The 9,296-nt window shown below is 44.2% G+C and overlaps 1 long non-coding RNA gene across 1 annotated transcript; it reads right to left on the minus strand.

Moving 5' to 3' along the window:
- Positions 1 to 458: 458 nt before the first annotated feature.
- On the minus strand, positions 459 to 9,038 carry LOC115286756. The gene is made up of 3 exons (XR_003906254.1): positions 8,820 to 9,038; positions 6,107 to 6,208; positions 459 to 1,003 (listed from the first exon to the last, which is right to left on the minus strand). It is a non-coding gene; the product is annotated as an uncharacterized LOC115286756 (long non-coding RNA).
- Between the last annotated feature and the right edge of the window lie 258 nt (positions 9,039 to 9,296).

The raw sequence follows: 9,296 nt of genomic DNA on the forward strand, positions 1-9,296 counted from the left end.
AATTTTTTTAAAGACAAAGTACGTCATTGACCACTCTTTCTTTCAAATTATTTGTGCTATTTAGGATAACAATTCTTTAGATCAAAATCTCAGAAAACTCAATGAAGTCGGGGTGTTATGTTCAGGGAAATGAGCCAATAAAATGAAGTAAACGTTAATTTGTTGATGATCACTCTCCATGAGAGAGGAACTTAGTTTATTATTTATCCTCACAATGTAGATAGAACTCAGGCACATACTAAGGTTCAACAAATACTTACTGTAGTAAATTCAAGTGCTTAACTCTAAATACAATATTCATACATTTAATGTCATTACTTATCAAAAGTAAAACAATAAGTCTACTTTTGAATGTAACAAGACTAAAATAACTATGAAACATAACTACCATTACATTTCAAAAAGGAAAAAATCTAAAATGTGCCTCTTTTGCTTCAGAAGTCTTGAAGATTCCACTGACTTTTTTGTTGTTTCGCACGTGTGTGGGTGCGCGCATGCGTGTGTTACAAAACTAAGCCTTAATTAAAAAAAAAAAATAAGAGCATGGAGTTCACCCTGGAGCTGGATGACCCATGGAAATGACCCTGTTTGCCATATGTGTCCCAGGAAATTCAGCTTAAGCTACCATTGCATTACCCCACTCCTTAGTTGTTGGAAAAAATGTTGGGGGGTATTGAATCCTAAGTTCTTCTTTGTTTTCATTCCAATACTCTAAAGATGTCACTCCATTATCTTTGACACTCAGCTGTGTTGAGAAGTCTGCTGTCATTCTTATCTTTGTTCCTGCACAGGTGTGTGTCTGCTTCCTCTCCAGCTAGGATACTGACTCCATGGAAGTGGGGGCTGGCCTTTATTCATTCTTGGATCCTCCTCTTCTTGCTTAGTCCCTGGCATAGAGTGAGCTCAAACATTCATTCCTTATTCCTCAAGATGTTAATGTCTCTTCCAGTTTCTCAATAGGCCATGTACAGAGACTCAACCACACACGTCTCTTCTCTCTTGACTCCATGAATAAAAATGAAAGAAGAGGGACAATGAGGCAAATGTACAGAAATGGAAGTAAAGGCTTGATTTAAATGCAACCTCCAGTCACACTGGACTGAGGCCACTTACCTAATTCCAGGGGGATGAGGAGAAAGAGTTTATTTGAACAAATAAAAAATGAAATACTTAGCATTATTTACAAAGATTATCCTGAACTGGTATGCACATAAACACAGAGCCCCCAGGTATATTTTGAATATAGCATCAAAACATCTAAAGCAGAAATCGATAGAATTACAAGAAAAAATGACTAATCATTATGATATTATGCCACACTTCTTTCAGCAGTTAGCATATCAAGCGGGTACAAAAGTAATAAGGATATAGAAGAGGTGAACAACTCTATTAATGAGCTTGTTATAAAGGATACACATAGACCATTGTGCCCAACAAATAGAGAACAACATTATTTTAAAGCAGGAATAAAACATTCATGAAAATCGCTATGTGCTAGGTTATGAAGCAAGCCTGACCAAACCTTACATGACTGTTACTACGTAGAGCACATTGACCACAATGCAGTTAAGTTGGAAATCCATAATAAAAGACATATAGAAAAAAATCTCATACAATTGGAAATTTAAAAATACACCTTTAAACAATTAATGATTCAAACGACAGCCACGTGGATAAAAGAAAAATATTTAGAAAGAAATAATAATAATAATTAATAAAACTAAATATAAAAACTTGTAGACTTCAGTGAAAATCAAATGTAGAAGGAAATTTATAGCTTATATGCTAACTCTCAAAAAGAAAAAAAAACAGGCTCAAAATCAATGAAGAAAGGATTCATATCAGAGACAGTCATCCAGCCTTCCACCACGAATATGATCATGTGACTGAGTTCTGGCCAATGGCGTATGCCCAGACGCAATGTGAAGAGCTTCCAGGTCTAACTCTTAAAATTTCCTTTGCAAGCATCCACTTTCTAGATGCGAAGAATCCTTTGGACTCCCTAGCTCTAGAATCTGGTGGAGCCAATCGATGAAAGGAACTCAAGCTCCATACCACTCCACTTCACTGTATCACAGTAGGCTACTGAGGTTTAGAGTTTGTTGTGGAAGCCCATCTTCACTAACACAGCAAATAGCTTTTTAATGATGAAAAAAAAAGCAGAATGATATTTCAAAACTTAGAAGAAAACAAAGAAGGGCAAAAATTAATGAAATAAAACACATCATAGAGGGAATAGTTAAATTCAAAGATTATCTTTTTGCAATGGTTCATAAAACTGACAGATTTTTGTGATGATTAATCACGGAGGAAAAAAATGGTGAAAATAAACACTAAGAGTGAAAACGGATGCATTACATATTCAGCAGAGACTAAGGAATACTATTTAAAACTATATGTTAATACATTTGAAAATTTTAATGAAATGTGTGAATCTGTAAAAAAAGGCCATTTACCAAAACAGACCCAAGAAGAGATGGAAAACCTAAATAGTCCCATATCATTGAAGAAATTCAGTTGGTAGCTAAGCATTTTTCCCACACAGAAAACATAGCCCAACAGTCTGATAGGTGTAATATCCATCCAAATGTTTGGGGACCATTTACAATCTTTAAAAACTTCTCCAGAGAACAGAAAAGGAAGGGGTATTCTCCAACCTCGTGTATGAGTTTAGCCTAACCTTGACGCAGCACTGCAAGGACAGTGCAAAGGAGGAAAACGATTGGCCGGTGTAACTCATTAACAGAGATGCAAAGTCCTTAACAAATATTTGCAAACTGAATTCAGTAAGGAGGAAAAATATTTATGTATCATGAACAAGATAGATTTACATCAGAGCTGCAATACTGGATTCTTATTAGAAAAACGATTAATGTAATCCATCACATTGATGAAATGAAAGAGAAGCCATACAAGCATTTCAACAGATGTACGAGAAAGGTTCAGTAAAATTCCACATCTAAGGACGGGAAGTGGAGCGTGTCACAAACAGGGACTCCAGAGCCAGGCTGCCTCGTTTTGAATGCTCACTATATCATTAAGGAGCTTTGTGACCTTCGGCAAGTTATTTAATCTCTCTGAGCTTCCATTTCCTTCTTATCTACAAAGATGAAGATAATAACAATACTTTCCTCATAGGTTTGTTGTGAGGATTAAAATAATTTATATATGTAAAGCATTTAGAACAATCCTGGCACGTGGTAATACATGTTTGCTATTGTTATATTAGTGATTTTAAAAAAAACTCTTAGCAAACTAGGAAAAGAAGTAAACATCCATAATGTCCATAAAGGGTACCTACAAAAACCTGCAGCAAATATCATAATTACTGTTGAAATGTTGAAAGCATTCTCTTTAAAGCTGAAGAAAGACATAATGCCTACTGTCATCATTTATAGTTAACATTATACAGGGGCTCCTAGACAGTGCAAAAATAACACCCCACAAATAAACATAAGATTTGGAAAGAAAGAAACAAAGCTAGCATTACTTATACACAATAGGATTGCCTATATACAAAATGAAAAATGATCTACAAATTCTACAATTCAAGAAGAGAATTTAACAAGAGTTCTGGATAAAATAAATAATATGCCCAAAAAAATGTATTTTCATAAAACAGCTGCATGCAATTAGAAAATGTAACTTTAAAAAGATATCATTTAGAATAGGAACAGGTATATGAAATACCTGGGAATAGATCTGAGAGAAGATGATGTGCAAAACATAGAGGGAGAAATTATAAAACTTTATTGAAAAAATTTTAAAGGCATAGGGGGATGGACATACTATGTTCCTGGATAGGAAGATAATATTACCAAGATGTCAGTTTTCCTCAGATTCACTGATAGATTCAATGCATTTTCAATTTAAAAACTCCCAGCAGTGTTTTCCATACAAATTAATAAAGCAAATCTAAAATTTGTGTGGATGAACAGAGTAAAAAAAAAAAGTCAAAACATTCCTGAAGGAGAATAAAAAGAAAGGAAAAAACTTGCCCTGTCAGTTATCAAGATTTATTGTCTCTACAGACATTAAAACAGTGTGTTTTTGGTGTATCAAGAGACATATAGAAATAACAGAATAAGCAGACACATGCCTATTTGGAAACTTGATTTATGATACAGTGGACATTATAAATCAATAGGAAAGAGTCAACCCTTATATGTTATTCTAGGACAATTGGTTATCCAAGTGAAGCTAAATTGCTACCTTCTACTACACATAAAAACAAATTCTGGGTGTATTAAAAATTCACACGTAAGTGGTGAAACTATAAATCTTAGAAGATATGGTAAGAAAATGTCTATGTTACTTTGAGGTAGAAAAGGGTTTCTTAAACAAGATGCCAAAAGCAAAGCCATAAAGGAAAAGAGTATAAATTTGACTATATTAAAATTAGGCCTATGTGTTCATCTAGAGATAACAAAGTGTATGAAAGGATAAGCCACAGAGTGGGAGAAAGATGTGCTTCACAAATATCTGTCAAAGAATTATGGCCCATAATTAGTGTCTATACCCTTGCAATCAATGAGAAAAAGACAAACATCTCAAGAGAGAAATGAGCAAAAGAAGCAATCAGATCTTTCAAAAAAAGAGGTATTGGCTCATAAATATATGGGGAAAATATTCAATTTCATTTGGAACCCTAAACTTTCAGCTCTAATTTATGACATTTAAACACACAGTTAAAGGGGCACCTAGGTGGCTCAGGCGGTTGAGCGTCTAACTTCGGCTCAGGTCATGATCTCATAGCTCATGAATTTGAGCCCCGAGTTGGGCTCTGTGCTGACAGCTCAGAGTCTGGAGCCTGCTTCAGATTCTGTGTCTCCGGCTCTCTCGGCCTCTTCCCTGCTCGTGCTCTGTCTCTCTCTGTCTCTCTCTGTCTCTCTCTCAAAAATAAATAAACATTAAAAAATTTTTAATTAAAAAAACCCACAATTAAACACATAGTAACATCAAACACACAACTGTATAGCACTTCACCTCTATCAGACTGGCAGAAACTAGCGGTCTGTTCTAGTGTTGGTAAGGCTGTGAAGCATGGGGACTCTCCCCCACTGCTAGAAGGGGTGTAAATTAGGGAAAGTCCGCCGTTACCTGTCAACTTGAACATGGCAATTGTAGGGGCACCTGGGTGGCTCAGTCTGTTAAGCCTCCGACTTCGGCTCAGGTCAGATCTCACGTTCGTGGATTCAAGCCCCTCGTCAGGCTCTGTGCTGACAGCTCAGAGCCTGGAGCCTGTTTCCGGTTCTGTGTCTCCTTCTCTCTCTACCCCTCCCCCTCTCATGCTCTGTCTCTCTCTGTATCAAACATAAATAAAACATTAAAAAATTTAAAAAATAGAAAAAGAACATGGCAATTGTATTGGGGATGGCTCTCTGGAGAAACAGAACTAATAGGATCTATAGAGATACATAGAGATTTATCATGAGGGATTATGGAGGCAGATACATCCCACAGTCTTCTGTCTGCAAGCTGGAGGTTCAGGAAAGCTGGTACCGAAGTTCAAGTCCAAACTGAGGCCCAAGACCTGAGCACTGGAGGAGACAATGGTGTGAGTCCTTTCTGAGCCTACAGAAGCATCAGCATCCACAAGCAGAAGATGGACGGATGTCAAGCTTTACACAGAGAGCAAATGTGCCATGTCTCTGCTTTTCTGCCCTATTCAAGCTTTCACCAGATTATGCGATGTCCACCTGCATTGGTGAGGACCACCTTCTTTACTCAGTCTCTGGAGACAAATGCTAATCTCTTCTGGAAACCCCCTCACAGGCACACCCAGAAACCATGTTTTACCAGCTATCTGGGCATCCCTTATTCCAGCCAAATTGGCACATAAAATTAACCATTATAGGAGTTATACCTTTGGACCCAGAAATTCCACTCCTACATATATAGTATAGGCGAGAAACTTTTATATACGTGCCCCATGTAGAAGAACATTCATATTGTGGCTCCTACAATAGCCACACACTGGAGGCAACCCCATATCCATCAACAGTAGAACAGGTAGAAAAAGAAAATGAAATATAATAAAGCTTAAAAAGGAAATGAAGAACTGCTGTGTCAGGCCTGAGGTCCCTGGAGCTAAGGGCTTACCAACCTTTCAAGAGCACAGGCCAAGCTGGGGCTGAAGTTCCTGGAAGCCACAGGGCTGGCTGAGCGCATACCGGCCAATGTCCCTCCAGAGAGATGGCCCCAGGTGCTGTGGGCCAGGGAGGAGCAGCAGGTCAGCTCGTATTGCTATCCGAGAGGCCATCCCATCTGGAGCAAGAGCCCCTGAGGCTGCTCCGCCGAGGGCTGGACTGGGCTCAGACATCAGGCTCCCATCTGGAGTGCCATGTCTAGTCCCTGGCCACCAGCCTCTGGAAGACCCTGTGGATGCCCCAGTCCCTGGGGAAAGGAGTACAGGGGTCCCCGGAGGCTGGCTGGAGACGAGAGGAGAAGCTGGGGATGGAGAGGAGGAGAGGGCCATGGGCCAGGTGGCCTGGCTCTCTCAGGCTCTGTAGTCGCAGCTGGACAGAAGCCGGTGGGAACTGGGGAAGGTGAAGGAGAGTGTGACAGAGCCAAGTGGCACCCCAGGGCCCAGCAGCTGCTGAGAGCAGGGTGGGCCAGACAAATTTCACTGAGAGTTAGAAGCCTACCACTGCCTCCTTGGGGACCTCGGGCGCCTCACTTCACCACCTTGGGTCTTGGACTTTCCTCAAAGGAGCTGACACTATAGTCTTTTGCCTCCTTCCCAAGGTCATGAGGAAGGACACACTTTTAGCAGTACTGATAAAGCCCAGTGATGTTATGACTGGTTCCCCAGTGAGGGTCCTTCGTCACCCTGTCAATGACAGCTGATGGCAGGCAGCAGGCCCCTGGTGGCAGTACCGCTGAGGCAGAGAAGACCTCCCGGCCGGCTCACCTCTCCCTTATGGGGTTTTTCTCTAGCTCCAAAGCCTCAGGGTTTCCCAAGCATTGTTCTCATTAACTTATCAATTCCCTCATCCAGTTGTTACTGAGTGCTTGTTATGTGCCAGGCCCCAGCTGGGTGCTAAGAGAACAAAACATGGCCTGTTCCCTACAGAGGCCCCGAGCCTAGGAGCGCACTGGCCAGTGACCAGGCAGGTGCACTACCCGTGAGTCAGGGCGAGCTCACAGGTAAGCACAGGTGCCATGGGAGCATGTAGCTAGCCACCTAACCCGGCTTAGGGGAATCGAGAAAGATTTTCTGGAGAGAGTCGTGTCTGATCAAAGTCCCAAAGGACAAATTAGCAATTCCTGAGTCCTAAGGAGGAGTTTCCAGGGTGAGGTACCAATAAACCATGGGCGCATCTGGGAGAGAAAGAAGTGAAGTTTGGGTCTTTACAATGGAATCTTCGAGACTGGATCTCCGCTGCCAGCTGAAAGGGACAGGGGTGCCACTTCCTGAGAAGGGGGACAACATGCCGAGGGCCCAGCGCATCCGGGTGGTGAGGCTGGCAGGGAGTTGGGTAAGGGATCAGGGTTGGAGATGTGCATTTGAGAGGTGTGTGTTCCTTTGGTTAGGAGGATGTGGGAGGGGATGCAGCAGCTCTGAGGTAGGGTGCTAGGGTGAGCCCCGAGGTGGGCTGAGGGCTGAGAAGTGGCCAAGGAGGCAGGAGGGACGCCAGTAGGTGTTAAGGAGAGAGAATCCATGCGACCGGATGCTGTGGAAGGTCAAGTAAGTCAAGCCTGAGAAGGCTCCCTTGGGCGTGGCTAGGGTGGAAAGAACCTTCCAGAGCAGACATCTCTCTGTGGGGCCTGGGGGCTGCAGATGGGCTTGGGGGCAGGGAGTTCTGGCCTTTCCTCATGGAGCCCCTATAGGATGAGGGGCTCAGCAGGCACTGTCTGGAGCAGACCAGAGAGGGAGCCGACGGGGGCCCCAGAGGAGACCAAGTGGGTCATGGGCCTTGACCTTCCTGGGCTACCAACCCAGGAAGAGGTGAGCGGCAAGGCATGAGTACAGCCACCCCAAACCCACAGCGGGGTTTGGCCAAAAGAGGCTGTGAAGAGCTTGTTGGTCACAGTGTTAAAGGTGTTGGCAAGAATGGGCCACCATAGTAGGGGCATGGCCTGGAGAGCAAATTGTGCTGGGGTGGCTTTATGGAGGAGGTGACATTTCAGCTGGAGCTTGATGAATGAGTGAGAAGTCAGAGGAGGAAGACCATGGACTGAGGCATGGAAGAGGGTGACTCAGCACCCTTGGGGCACTGGGAAAGAATCTTGGGTGGTGGCAGGAGGGGGAGGCCTTGAGGGCACCCTCAGGGACTGGCCATTTGTCCTTCGGTCAATTTGTCTTTTGGGTAGCCAGCCACACGTTTTCACCAGGAAGCGACCTGCTTCTGGTTTGGCCACTTGCTCTATGTCTGAATCAGCAGAACAGGCTCAGGATGTCCCCTCCTGCTGGACCCTTGGGAGGACGGAATGAGATGACAGAAGCCAAAGGGCCAGGAGCTTCATAGCAGGTCCACAGCAGCCATGGGTGGCTGGCGCTGTCTTGGGGACAGTCCTCCCCTGCCACTCTCCTCAAGCCACACCCTAAGGGCAAACATCAGCCTCTTTCTTAGAAAAGATACTTGGAGCAGAGAGAAGTGCTTCCCAGGCCCCCTCAGATCACCCCAGGGGGCCCACAGCTGCCCGGTGGGAAGAGGGTGCGGTCCTTTGGGGGTAGTCTGGCAACCCCAGGCAGGATGGGGGAGAGAGGCATGGGGTTCTGGAACAGACATAGTGGAGCCCAGACGCCTAACCCAAGGTCCCCACTTTTCGGACTGACATCCAGCCCTGAGGGGAGGGTCCCACTCACTGCCTACCCCTCTGGCCTCCAGGCCTCTGCAGCTGCTGCGGGCTGAGAAGCCAGCGGCCCGAGGAACAGTGCCCGGCCCGGGCAAGGCAAGGCGACCACTGAGGCTTCCTGGCCTGGGGAGAGGGCCGAGACAGGCCCCGGGGAGAGCGGCGGAAGGCAGAGGCGGGGAGAGTAGGCCTGAGAAGCATAGAGAAGGGTCAGCAGACAGCATCTGAGGTCCAGTCACTTCATCTCCGCACACCTCATTTACCCAACTGTCAAAGGAGGGGACGTGCTCAGTTGATGTTAGAATACATCATAATGAATATTCATCAAGGCAACAATAAGAGGCTTTATTGCCTGGCTGCTTGGGATCTAAATCACCCCGGGGCACTGGGCTGTGAAGGGGGCTCTGCACCTGTCTCCTCCTCCAGGAGCCCTCCAATTGCTCCTTCGGCCTCTCCACCCCAAACATGCTGGGAAGCGGGTCAGGGACTCTCTCATT

This window comes from Suricata suricatta, chromosome 3, assembly GCF_006229205.1.
Source record: "Suricata suricatta isolate VVHF042 chromosome 3, meerkat_22Aug2017_6uvM2_HiC, whole genome shotgun sequence".
NCBI lineage: Eukaryota > Metazoa > Chordata > Mammalia > Carnivora > Herpestidae > Suricata > Suricata suricatta.